Consider the following 14318-nt stretch of genomic DNA (forward strand, 5'->3'; position numbering starts at 1 on the left):
GAGGAAGATCAGAGAATAGTTTTCGCTACATTGTTGCGAGAATTTCGTGACGTGTTTTCGAAGTAAGCTGTTGCAGGAAAGTGTGAAGTTCTTCAACATAAAATTGAATTAATGGATTCTTGTCCTATCAAGCAGGCTCCTAGGAGAATTCCAATTCATATGCGTTCAGAAGTTGAAAAAATTATGGAAGACATGAAAGAAGGGGTAATTGAAGAATCTTCAAGCCCTTGGGTTTCTCCAGCAGTTTTGGTAAAGAAGAAAGATGGATCTCTTAGATTTCGCATTGATTTTCGGAAATTGAATGCGGTTACGAAAAAAGATTCTTATCCGCTCCAAGGGTTGATCTTCTTGATCAGTTATCGGGAAATGCCTGGTTTTCTACTCTGGATTTGAAGAATGGTTATTGGCAACTGAAAATTCGTCCCGAAGATAGGGAAAAGACTGCTTTTTCTGTGGGGAATGGACTTTGGCAATTTATTGCAACGCCTTTTGGTCTGTGTAATGCCTCGGTTACCTTTGAACATCTTATGGAACGGGTGCTTCGGGGTTTACTTTCGAAAATTTGTCTGGTTTATTTAGATGATGTGATAGTATTTGGCAAATCTTTTGAGAAAATGAAAGAGAATTTAAGAGAGGTTCTTCTGAGATTTCGTGCTGCGAAACTTAGTGTTAACCCAAAGAAATGTGATTTATTTAGGAGACAAGTAAAATATTTGGGTCATGTTGTTTCTTCTGCCGGGATCGCTACGGACCCTGAGAAGACTGAAGCGGTCACTGAGTGGCCAGTTCCTCAGAATAAGAAACAGGTTCGAAGTTTTCTTGGATTTTGCTCTTATTATCGAAAGTTTGTTAAGGGATTTTCTTCCTCAAATGCGAAGCCTCTGTTTAAGTTAATTGAGAATTTGACTAAATTTGAATGGACTGAGCAATGTCAAGAAGCATTTTTGAGGTTAAAACAAGCATTAACGTCGGCATTAACGCACCTCTTCTTTCCTTTCCGAAGAGGGAAGGAAAGATGATTTTGGATACGGATGCTTCAGATTTTGGAATAGGGGTGGTACTTTCACAAGTTCAGGACGGCTATGAGAGGGTCATTGCTTATTATAGTTGGGTTTTGAACAAATCTGAGCGGAATTATTGCACAACAAGAAGAGAGTTATTAGCTTTGGTAGATTCGATGAAACATTTTCATCATTATTTGTACGGAAAGAGTTTCTCTATTCGAACTGATCATGCTTCTTTGAGATGATTGATGTCCTTCAAAGACTTGGAGGGACAATTAGCTCGCTGGATGGAAAGGTTACAACAATACGATTTTGATGTTGCTCATCGAAAGGGGAGTATACACAGTAATACCGATGGTCTTTCGAGACGCCCTTGTGTAGAAGAAAAATGTAGATTCTGTTCTAAAGTGGAAGTTCAGAAAGGGTTTTTTGAGGATAAAGTTGCTCGTATTGTTTTGCGTGAGGATTCTTCTGAGGATTGGGCTCAAATAGAGGATCAGGAACTGGCAATGTTTTTACTTGCCAAAGAAAATGATTTGCGACCTTCTTAGGAGGAAGTTTCTTCGAAAGGATTGTCAGTCAAGATTTATTGGCATCAATGGCATGTCTTGGAAGTTCAGAATGAGACTTTTTATAAGAGATGGGAGGCTCCTAATTTGAAAAACAGTTTTCTTCAGTTAGTGGTCCCGCAAAGCAAAGTGAAACAGATTTTAGAAGAAGCACATGATACTCCTTTTGGAGGGCATTTCGGGATCAATAAAACGCTGGAAAAGATCCGGAAACGTTTTTATTGGGCAACCTGTAAGAAGGATGTTGAGGAATGGTGTAGGACCTGTAGGATTTGCAAAAAGGGGTGCTGCGGATAAAGAGAAATCTCCTTTGCAGATCTTTAATTCGGGAGCTCCTGAGAGAATTCAAATGGACATTTTAGACTCGTTACCCGTTTCTTCTTCAGACAATAAGTATCTCCTAGTTATGAAATGTTTTACTAATAAATGGGTAGAGGCCTTTCCTCTGAAGAATATGAGAGCTACTACGGTAGCAGAAATTTTTGTTAATCAAGTTGTTTCTATATATGGAATACCATTGGAACTTCATACCGATCAGGGGAGAAATTTTGAATCGCAGCTTTTTCAAGAATTAATGAGAATTTTGGGAATTAGGAAAACGAGGACGACCGCTCTTCATCCTCAGTCTGATGGTCAAGTTAAAAGACAACATCAGACAATTTTACAATATTTGTCAAAGTTTGTTGACGAGAATCAAAAGGATTGGGATCGTTGGATTCCCATGTTTCTTCTTGCCTATAGGACCTCTAAACATGAGGCTACAGGCGTAACTCCTTCAGAATTGTTTTGCGGAAGAGATCTTACCTTGCCGATGGATTTGCTAAGAGGTACTCCTTTCAGTTATGGTTTTTCCGAGTCAGCGGAGGAGTACGTTCGGAATTTGCGGCAGAAACTGGATGAAATTCATCAGAGAGTAAGAGAGAGATTAGAATCAAGGTCTTTGAAGATCAAATGCCGCTATGATCGAAAGGCTAGGCATCCCTTTTGAAGAAGGACAGAAGGTTTGGTTATTCAATCCTCATCGTAAGAAGGGTAGGTCTCCCAAACTACAGAACGACGGGAGGGGCCTTTTGAGATAATTAAGAAAATTAGTGATGTAGTTTTCTGTATTTCTCGTTCAGGTGGTCGGAAAAGCAAGGTTGTGCATGCCGACAGGTTAGCTCCGTTTAGAGAAAGGAAAGAATTTTAAGTTTTAAGAGGTTTTCGGGGCCCGGTTTTCCAATTTTGACATTATTTTTATTTCTTGTTGATTGTTTTGAGTTACTGTTTTTTTCTGTTTTATCTTTCTTTAAGCTTCCTTCCGTCATGAGAAGCGTCTTGGGGAGATCCTCGAGCCTGAGCACCAGGCAAGATCTTCAAGCTCGTGCTTCAAACTGAAAAGAAGTCTGCCTCGCCCCCGGTTTTCCGAGTCGTGGTTTTTCCGGGGGACGATGGGCGAATGCCGAGGCAGGGGCTTAGTGTGTCTTTTAGAAAGACGTAAGGGTCCACGACGATTACCCCCACTTTGCCCGAAAAATGGAAGAGAGAAGTGCGCAAAGCTCAAGACGAAGAGTCAAGAGTGAAACGCGCAAAATTTCAAGACCAAGATTCTTCTAAAGAGTAGAGAAGACTGGGATTAGAAGTAGCGGCGCCCGGTAACCTGAGGCAGCAGCTCAGGGTAGGGCATAAAGTCGCCAGGAGCCCAGAAGTCTTTTCCAAGAGGAAGTTCTTGAAAGAGGAAGAATTGTTGGGACGACAATTTTATGAAGAGGGGGGCAGTGTTGCGGCCGTGCGGTGTTCCGTTCGGCGCTGCTGAAATTAATCAATATCAATCGATAAGAGTTTGAATAGAGGATCGACCCTTGGCAACACGTCGTTCTCCGACTGTTATACAGATTTGACGGCCAGATTCCGCGGTGACCGGACGCGTTTCTGTACCGTTGTACCATTGGTTTAATAAAGAGCGAGCTTTTCTTTAAACAGTGTTCTTCCTTTCCGAAAGCGCTCCGCCAAGTAACGCGATCTCAGGAAGTAACGCCGCGAACGCGACAATATGTATATTTATATTAAAAACGCATATATTTTCTCCAATATTATATTTGATTGATTGAACAAAAATATATTGTTCTCTACATGAGATAAATGAACCTACTAGTAACTTGGCCAATTAAAGCAAATGTTTGTTCCTTTAAATTAAATATTAATGATAGTCAATAAAATATTTTGTTCCTTAAATTAGAAAACTGATCAGAATAAATAATTATATATAATGAGTTAAATAAATATTACTTCTATCCAATGAAATATGAATGACATTCAATTCAACTATATATTATATATAACGTTATATATTTCATAAAAATGAGTTTCTTGTTACATAAATTCAATATTTTTTAAATTTAATTATATATCTAATTAATTGAAACGAATTAATATTATATAAAGTAATCCAATTTGTAAATTTTATTAGATGTATATTTCGATGTAATATATTATTGTTAGGTCAACTAAATATTTCTTTTCGCATAACTTAATTTTTGTTTTTATTACAACGTAATATTTTTTTTAATTTACAAATATTTGCTTGACAGCCTGTGACCAGTGTATATAGTTGAATCAAATAATTTTTTTAAATCAATAATTTTTTTTTCACTGTAATACACTTCTCTACGAGAAGTTTCAAACATTTCGCGAGATATTTCCTATTTCTATTATTTTTATGCGCGTTAAACTTCTTTTTGCGCTTCACATGAAACGACACATAGTGATTCTGTCCCATGAACGTGATTTCAAATCTGTCGAGAAACTGGCATTGCTTCAAGTATTTTCATTAGCGATCAGCGGGACAATGGGCCGCTCATGACAATATAATGTTAATATAATCGAAATTTTGCAGAAATATTTTATGCCCAAGATTTATTTTCGCGCAGTAACGGCGAAAAGTATGAAAGAAATGTGACTCGAATGAAAATCATTTTGACTAATCTCTATATTTGAAATGTTTCGAAAAATATTTGATTTTCGAAGTATCAAAAAGATCAAGATGTCGCGATTTTCAAAATATTAAAACACTAAATGACAAATTAGATAAATTCAATTTTCTGTTGATCTATTTCCAATTTGTTGGATATAATTATGGATATAATTATGCATATGTCGATTTATTTTTTAAAATATAAATTTAATAGAAGTTATATTTAGCGATATTTATTTTAAAATTAAATTAGGCATTAATTAAGAATTTGTTATAAAGAATAATATTTAAAAATTATTAATATTTAAGAAAACTATATACATTAGGGTAAATTTTATTAAAATTTTGTAACTTTTTAAAATTTTTTCTTAAACATTTCTTAAATAAATATTGTAAAATACAACTAAACACAAAACGATTTATTATATTATATTTTAACATTGTCAATATTAAAAATATTAAAAAAGTATCACTGATTATTACAATAAGCGTACACTCGCGTATTTGCACGAATATTTATAATCTTTTGAATGCATAAAGCAAATATTCTTTTTTTCTTATTAAATTATTCCAATTTTCGTAAAGTAACAATAAAATATAATAATTTGTAATTTGTAATGTGCTAAAAAAAATAATTATGAATAGAGATATGAACTATCTCTTATAAAAATAAAACATAGATATAACAAAAATACATATCAGGTAATACATGCTACGTACTACGTACGTAAATTTTTATCTATTTCATAAAAACGTTAAAGACAAACTTTAAAATATAAAATATTTTGCTAAATAACAATGACAATAATTCAAGGGAACACTACAATTAATATTTTATCTAAACATACTATAAAGTTAATAAAACTTTGCATTTTTTTTCAATAAATATTAAAAGTATTAAAAATAATTTAAATAAATATCGTTATATAAAAGATACTATAATTAACGCTTTATCTATATTATCTACATTAATAATTAAATATAATTAAAGTAATATAACTTATATTTCAATTATGTTTATGAGTTAGACCGTACTTTAAAATCCACAGAATGCGCTAACATTTTTCCTGTTGCAAAACAATTTTCTTTTGCGCATGTAACTCTATAAATAACATATTTAAAATAACAAATTATCAAAACAAAGTATAGCTAATATTTAATTAGCACAACAAAGAAAAATAAAATAAAATTTATTATTTTTCGAAGTAACAATAAACATTATAAACATAATAATACTTACGGAGAGGTATGTCAAAAGCGGTAGCAGCGTCATCTTTCGTGTGCGTTTCCTTAGGAATGAGTTCATTTAACATATGAATTTAACATATGATTTGTCGCATCATAAAACTTTCAACAAAGCCAAAATCTCTTGACTTGTCAGTGAAGGCCGTGATGTCTCAATTGAACTGGTGTAGTAAAAACGATATTTTTATTAAGTATTAAACAATTTTTTAATAAATAATAAATTTGAGATAACAACATGCCACTCCTTCTCACAGAAAAGAATGTGAACTTCTTAGAAAAAAACAAAGTAATAAAAATCTAATTCTTTCTTCATATTTCTAAGATTAAGTTTTCACATATAAACATTTATCCACGAAAGCTATCGGATATGTACTTGGAATGTTGTTACATTCAGTTTTTACTTCAAGATAAAAGAAAAATTCAAATTACATGGTACAAGATTATGAAAGATGTATGCTCTGGGATTGCTGTTTCTTTAAAAATTCTATATCTTCGAAGCTTTCTACATTATCATTTTTACTTGTTATTTTTTGTCCTATGATCAACAATCCTAAAATATAATTTAAAAATTAGATATTAATGTAAAAAAAATTGCAGTGTTAAAACATAAAAGAAACATAAAGAATATTAAAAATAAGAAATTGATAAAATACTAACAAGTTCATAGACTAAATATGTATGTACGCACGCGCGCGCGCTTGCACATACATATTTGTGTTATAAACATATATAAAATATATAATAGAGTTATTTAAACAATTGAATTTCTATTTTCGTCAACTTGTTTCAAATATAAATATAAATATCAAATTAGCTACGAGCATTCGCGATAAAATAGATTATTACCTAGTACTTTCTTCTACAGTCACATTGTATCTGATGGCATTTCTAGTACCATTGATGTCTGTTCAATTTCATGAAATATTATGAATTATATTTGTTATCGGTATAATGTTTGCAATACTAGGCACAGTAGGCTCAGTAGCAATTATGATATTTGTTTTCCCAAATGCACTCAAATCTTCCATAGGAAGATTTCATCTAGTATCTCTATACATATCACTTCTTGAGCTGAAATTAAAGACATAATTATTTAAAATTTCATCAATGTGAATATTTAATAAATGTTTAAATAAAATTTTACATTGCATGAGTTTATCAGTCACATTACTAATAGAATGAGCAAAAGAATTGCGTTTTAAGTTAGCATTCCAACATTTAGGTAAATACAATGGTTGCATAAATAGATTTACTGCCGATATCGGATGATTAATTTGTGATGTGTCCAATTGCTAATCAGAACATAAAGAATTTTTAAAATTTTCTTCAAATCAAAGTTTCTTGTCTTCTAGACTTCTCTATAAGTTCATTTTATATATATATATATATATATATACATATACTTTTTATAAGTTTACATAATTAAAAAATTCACTCTACAACAAAATTGTACATTCTGAAATTGTTTTTTAAGCTGTTTATCAGTTAAGGAGATCCTCTGATCAATGATTAACCCTTTTGAACGTTTAACAATCTCGGAATTATCTAAATATAATTTTAATTTAATTTCCTCTAAAAAAGCTAATATTTTCATGTTCTCTTTAAATAATTCAGGAGGCAGTACTGCCACATTCTCTATAAGAGCGGGAGGTACAGTGTCAAAAGTTAACTAAAAAGTAGTATATAGAAAGAAAATTAAAAATTAAGTAAATAAAAAATAATAAAGTGCCAAATAATCTTCCAAATAAAAGAAGGCAGAGACAATTTTAAATTTCTCAAATTTCTCAACCATTATGACGATTTTTGCTTATTTTCATTTTATAGCTTTAAAATGTCCAAATACATACTTTTTGTAGGTATTTTCTCTTGTATCTGATGTTGCAGCCGCTTTTGTGGAGTTCAAGGAATTGGTTTCTGGGTTTATCTTTTTTATTTGATATATTTACAAGTGCTGGACTAAGTATTTACTGAGACGATATTCTTTCTTGATGTATCTCTGTTTATAAAATAATTTAATAGAAATATAATGTCTATATGTATTTAATATAACTAGTAGATTAACCATCTGCGATCGTTATATCAGCCATCTTCTTCGAGATGTCTTTGTTCTCGCTGATTTGCATTATCAAAATGAGGATATACATAGAGATTAAAATACAGAATATACAATATACTAAATTTACCGTACAAAATGATGAAATACAATCGTTGTGCAATGGAGTATCTCGCAGAGCGAATTTTTTTATGCCTCCTAAAAACACCTTCTTTCGCGATGGTGAAGCCGCATCAGAAAACTGCGTAGCGATTTTCGAATTACGCAATTGCGCGCCGAAGGTATCGATGGACCTGTTCGTAATGCGCGATAAAACATACGGCGCATTTCTAATAGCAAATTAACATTCCGCCAATAGCAACAACTTTTGTGTGTAATGACGAGTAAGGCGGAGTAAGGTGTCCCATGGCGCGGAAATCCACAGTAGAACGGAACGTTCGCGAATCCCATCACAGCAAAAGAACGAACAGAATGAACGAGTTTTCTTTTAGTTCTTTCGCTGTGATTGGTTTGCGCGTTCCGTTCTGCTGTGGATTTCCGCGCCATAGGACACCAGCCTAAGGGTGCTGTCCCATGGAGCGTATCATGCGTATCGAAAATCTGACAATCGCGAAATTTACAATAATGGATTCGGCGGAACGCGTATCGAAAATAGCGGAACGTCCGCAATTGGTCAGATTTTCAATACGCGCGATCTGCGATATGCACCCTAAGAGTGCCGTCACATGCGGCGTAATTTGTGTAAACGTAACTCTGTAAACGTAAATTTTCTGTTGTTGAGATTGTTTCATCTTCTTCCACTTTTGCCATCGCTTCCATATTATTAATAACAATAGGTCAGGAGCCATAATGACTTCTGAATACATTTTCATAGATTAGGTTCACATCTACTTGACTTGTTCGTAGCATATTCGTACATAAAGTCTCGGTTCCCCAAGAAATGTACTTTTCCAGATATGCAAATTATAAAAACCAATCACAAATTAGTTTAGCATTTTTGTTACAGAGTACAACAGAAACCCTATTATCAATTAGTTGTATTAATTACGTATTTCTCGAAATTCCGCGAAATACGAAATATGTGAAAGAAGATTTCCAGAATGGCGTAACATGTTTTAGTAAAATACTAGAATACGCAGATTACGCTTACGCAAGTTACACCGCATGTGACAGCACCCTTAGTTTCAACATGCTAAAATGGACCTGTGGCGCTAGTGTACAGGGGGGTTTCGATGATCCCACGAAAAAGGCCGGGATGGCCGCTCTCAGATTTCTCTCTGGTACTGTGCTATTAGTGTCGGTCCACAATAAGTTTAATCTTTAAGCCGTAAGAAATTGACTAATCATAGTCGAGTATTCTTTTCATATTCGATTATAATTGGTCAATTTTTTACTTTTTAAAGCTTAAATCATTTATTGTGGACCGACACTTAGTGTCGGTCCACAATAAGTATTTAATCTTTAAACCGTAAGAAATTATCAATAGAAGTAAGAAATTGATTAATTATAATCGAATATGAAAAAAATAATCGACTATGATCAATTATAGTCGATTATTTTTTTCATATTCGATTATAATTGATCAATTTCTTATTTCTTAAAGCTTAAATCAGCTATTGTGGACCGACATTTAAGCGGCGTTTACAATGAGACTTTGAGACATAAGAAATTGGCCAATCATGATTTATAGAAGAATAATCGATTGTGGTAGGCCAATTTCTTAAATCTTACGGCTTAAAGTCTCATTGTAAACACCTCTTAGTGTCGATCCACAATAGATGATTTAAGAAGTAAAAAATTGACTAATTATAATCGAATATAAAAAGAATAATCTATTATAATTGGTCAATTTCCTACGGTTTAAAGATTAAATACTTATTGTGGACCGACTCTTAGTGTCGGTCCACAATAGATGATTTAAGCTTTAAGAAGTAAGAAATTGACCAATCATAATCGAATATGAAAAGAATAATCGACTATGATTGGTTAATTTCTTACGACTTAAAGATTAAATATTTATTGTGGACCAACACATAGGTATTTAATCTTTAAGTCGTAAGAAATTGACTTATCATAAGCGACACTATTGTAGACCGAGACTTAGAATGCCGTCATAACTTGCGTAAGTGTAACTTGCGCCGACCAATCACATCGTTTCACTTGAACATCAGATTCCTCCTAGTTACTTTATGTTGTTTATGTTATTATTGTTACGTTGAATCTAATTTTTTGCGGAAGAAACACACATACAGTGAATAATCAGAGCTTTTTGACAAAATGAACAAAAATCAAATTAGGATAAGTTAATTAATTAATATAATAATGAATAATTAAATCATCATATCAAATTAATTAATAATAAATAATATATATTTATATATATATATATAAATTAATTTATAATGTTTTTCAATGCGTGGTCCAACAATATCTAACAAATGATTAAATATTTCTATGGACATTCTACAATAATTGTAGAACATTTCATAATTTCTTCAAATTCCATTTTTTTGACCAGATTGTTACTGTCACTCTGTAATATCTTCATCTTTCTGTGAATACGGACGCACTCACATTCTATGACAAATTTTTTCTTGTTGATATATCATTAGTTTCCATATTCCAAACAATTTTAAAATATACCATCTAATTTTCTGTTGTTGAGATTATTTCTCTTCTACTTTTGCCATCACTTCCATATTATTAATAACAACGGGTCAGGGTCCATAATGACTTCTGAATACATTCTTACAGATTAGGTTCACACTTGTTCGTATACATACTCGTACATAAAGTCTTTACTTGTTCGTACACATACTCGTACATAAAGTCTCGGTTCCTCATAAAGCGTACTTTTCCAGATAAGCAGATTACAAAAATCAATCACAAATTAGTTTAGCATTTCTGTTAGAGAGTACAACAGAAACCCTAATCAGCAATTGGTTGTATTAATTACGCATTTCTCGAAATTCCGTGAAATATGCTCTATGTGAAAGAAGGTTAAGTTCCATTTTTTGACAATGTCGACAAAATTTCATTCCGGTGTGTGTGTGTCCGTGCTAATTCCACAATTCGAAAGGAACAAGAATATAATTAAATATATAATTATATAATTAAATATTTATTTTACGCAATTTGTGCAATTTTCTCGTTGTAAAATATTGATGAACATTAACATTTGTATATATATATATATATATATATATATTAGGTGTACAAAAAAGTTCTGAGCTTTAGATTTCATACAACCGAAATAACAATTTAAATTTCATATATCTTCCCGCCCTTTTGCGGTTTTAAAGCGTTGACATTTGGCCTTCTAAAATGCCATACGGTTTGGCGTTTGATGCACATAACCTCAAAAATCAGTAGTGTTCACGATGGCAATAAGAAAAGAGCATATTCGATTTTCCATCTTTGCGTTTCATCTGAAGAAAAATGCTGCTGAAGCCACTGCAATGATTTGTGCTGCATATGGAGAGAACGCTGTAAAGTCATACTACATGTAAAAGATGGTATCAAAAATTTCGCCAAGAAGATTTCAGTCTTGAAGATGAACCACGTGCTGGACGCCCTCAAAAGATTGAAACGGACGAATTGCAAGCACTGCTGGATATACTCTGCGCAAACTGAAAAGGAGCTTGCAGAATAGCTTGGCGTTACGCAGCAAACCATTTCCGTACGTTTACATACGATGGGAAAGGTTCAGAAGGAAGGCAGATGAGTTCCGCATGAATTGTCTGAAGACAACAAAAATCGTCGGCGTGACACTGCATTCACTTTGCTTTCAAAGTTCCGGAAAAAAGATTTTCTGTACAAAATCAATACAGGCGATGAAAAATAGATTCTTTATGATAACCCTAAACATAGAAAATCATGGGTTGACCCTGATCAACCTTCGACATCGACGCCAAAGCCCAATATCCACGCCAAGAAGATTTTGTTCTGTATCTGGTGAGATTGGAAAGGTGTGTTGTATTACGAGTTGTTACAACCGGGTGAAACAATCACGGCAGACCGCTACCAACAACAATTGACCAATTTGAGCGATGCATTAGAAGAAAAGAGGTCATTTACTGGCCAAGGACGTCGTAAAGTCTTGCTTCATGACAATGCTTGACCATGTTGCGAAAGCGACTCAGGACAATATCTTTGCGTTAGGCTGGGAACTTCTCCCGCACGGCGTAGCCCAGACATGGCGCCTTCCGATTACTACCTATTCTGGTCACTGCAGCATCATTTGGCTGATACACATTTCGTGAGATTTGAAGAGATACGAAAATGCATTAATGACTTTATCTTCGAAGCCGGTGAGGCTTCTATCGTCAAGGAATTCGCAAGCTACCCGAAAGATGGCAAAAGGTCGTTGATGCAAACAGAGAAATATTTTGCTGATTAATATTTTTTTGTTTGTTTTTGAATAAAGATTGAATTTTACAAAAAAAGCTGAGAACTTTTTTGTACACCTAATATATCATATCATATATCTATAGCTTTGTTTTAATCGAAACCTGATATGTTCTTTTTTATTTATTCCACTTTATTTAAATTGTGATGCTATATACTATGCTTTTTACAGTGAGTGATAATATCATTTATTTATTGTAATTATTATATCTTATTTTTAGTAGCTTATTAATTTTAGTGACTTGCTTATTAGTCTTTTGCTGCTAATATTATTCTGATTTTATTTATTCAACTATTTACTGATAATAAATTTTTTGTATGTGCTATTTTTTAAACTCTTTGATTTTATTAATAATATACTTTTTCATTCTTGTTTATTTAATTTTCTTACTATACTGCATCACTATTATATTATAATTGTCTTTATATGATCATTGATCATAATTGTCAAATATTAATACTGTCGCGTTCGCGGTGTTGCTTCTCGCGATCGCGGTACTCGGTGGAGCGCTTCCGGAAAGGAGAACACTGTTTTAAGAAAAACACACTCTTTATTAAGCCAACAATACACCGGCACAGAAACGCGTCCGATCGCCGCGGAATCTGGCCATGAAAATCATTAAAACAACCACAGAACAACGCGTTGCCAAGGGCCGATTCTCACTTAAAACCCTCATTGATTAATATTGATTGATTCCTCGGGGACAGCGCCGAGCGGAACACCGCACGACCGCAACATTGCCCCCTTCCTCATAAAATTGTCGTCCCGACAATTCTTCTTCGTTCAAGAACTTTTTCTTGGAGAAGACTTCTGAGTATCTGGTGACTTCCTGTCCTATCCTGGGCTGCTGCCTCAGGTTACCGGGCACCGCTACTTCTAGTCCCAGTCTTATCTACTCTTCAGAAGAATCTTGTTCTTGAAATTTTGCGCGCTTCTTTCTTGATTCTTCTTCTTGAGCTTTGCGCTTCTCTCTTTTATTCTTCGGGCAAAGTGGGGGTATTTGTCATAGACCCTTCGTCTTTAAGAAAGACTCACTGAGCCTCCCTGCCTCGGCATTTGCCCTCTATCCCCTGGAAAAATCACGACTCGGAAAACCGGGGGCGAAGCAAACTTCTTTTTTTTTTTTTTTTAAATTTCTTCGGCTCGATGTTTTGCTCGAAGTTCCTGCCTGTTGAACGGGCTCGAGGATCTTCCCTCAACGTATCTTCAAAAATTGAAAACTTAAAAAAAAGAAAAGAAAACAGAAAACAGTAACGTCTTAAAAAGGTACAATTAATATTTTTAATTCCCCTTTATTCCGCAAGAACCGGACTTTAATCGCTACTAGGAAGAACGGGACTGAACAATCAAAACTCGACAAAAGAAACTAGATTACATGGCTCCGAAAACCTTTCTGAAATTCTTCCCTTTCCTTAAAAGAAGCTAACCTATCGGCATGCACAACCTTGCTTGCTCGACCTTCTAAACGGAAAATACAGAAAACTACGTTACTCAATTTCTCAATAACTTCATAGGACTCTTCCAAATCGCAACTTGGGAGACTTACCCTTCTTACGATGAGAATTAAATAACCAAACCTTTAGTCCCTCCTCAAAAACGGGATGCTTAGCCTTACGATCATAGTGGCATTTGATCTTCAAAGACCTTGATTCCAATCTCTCTCTTACTCCCTGATGAATTTCATCCAATTTCTGCCGCAAATCCCGAACATACTCCTCCGCTGACTCGGAAAAATCATAACTCGGAGGAGTACCTCTTAGCAAATCCATCGGCAAGATAAGATCTCTTCCGCAAAACAATTCCGAAGGAGTTATGTTATGGCCTGTTATGGCCTGTAGCCTCATGTTTAGAGATCCTATAGGCAAGAAGAAACATGGGAATCCAACGATCCCAATCCTTTTGATTCTCTTCAATAAACTTCGACAAATACTGTAAAATTGTTTGATGTTACCTTTCAACTTGACCATCAGACTCAGGATGAAGAGCGGTCATCTTCGTTTTCCTAATTCCCAAAATTCTCATTAATTCTTGAAAAAGCTGCGATTCAAAATTTCTCCCCTAATCGGCATGAAGTTCCAACGAAACC

The 14318-nt window shown here is 34.0% G+C and overlaps 1 long non-coding RNA gene across 5 annotated transcripts in view; it reads right to left on the minus strand.

The window, feature by feature from the left end:
• Nucleotides 1-5100: 5100 nt before the first annotated feature.
• Nucleotides 5101-14318, minus strand: part of LOC105429006 (uncharacterized) — an 83447-nt gene continuing 74229 nt past the window's right edge. For 3 of the 5 annotated variants that reach the window (XR_016141459.1, XR_016141462.1, XR_016141460.1), the window contains 4 exons: nucleotides 6618-6842; nucleotides 6201-6321; nucleotides 5767-5932; nucleotides 5101-5628 (listed from right to left, as the gene is read on the minus strand). This is a non-coding gene — a long non-coding RNA (uncharacterized LOC105429006). Of the gene's footprint in view, nucleotides 5629-5766; nucleotides 5933-6200; nucleotides 6322-6617; nucleotides 6843-7618; nucleotides 7768-7833; nucleotides 9143-14318 lie in introns of those variants that run through there. The other 2 variants (XR_016141461.1, XR_016141463.1) reach the window with 2 other exon arrangements.

This window comes from Pogonomyrmex barbatus, unplaced genomic scaffold (assembly GCF_055798465.1).
Source record: "Pogonomyrmex barbatus isolate J1 unplaced genomic scaffold, ASM5579846v1 scaffold10, whole genome shotgun sequence".
NCBI classification, from domain to species: Eukaryota; Metazoa; Arthropoda; class Insecta; order Hymenoptera; family Formicidae; genus Pogonomyrmex; species Pogonomyrmex barbatus.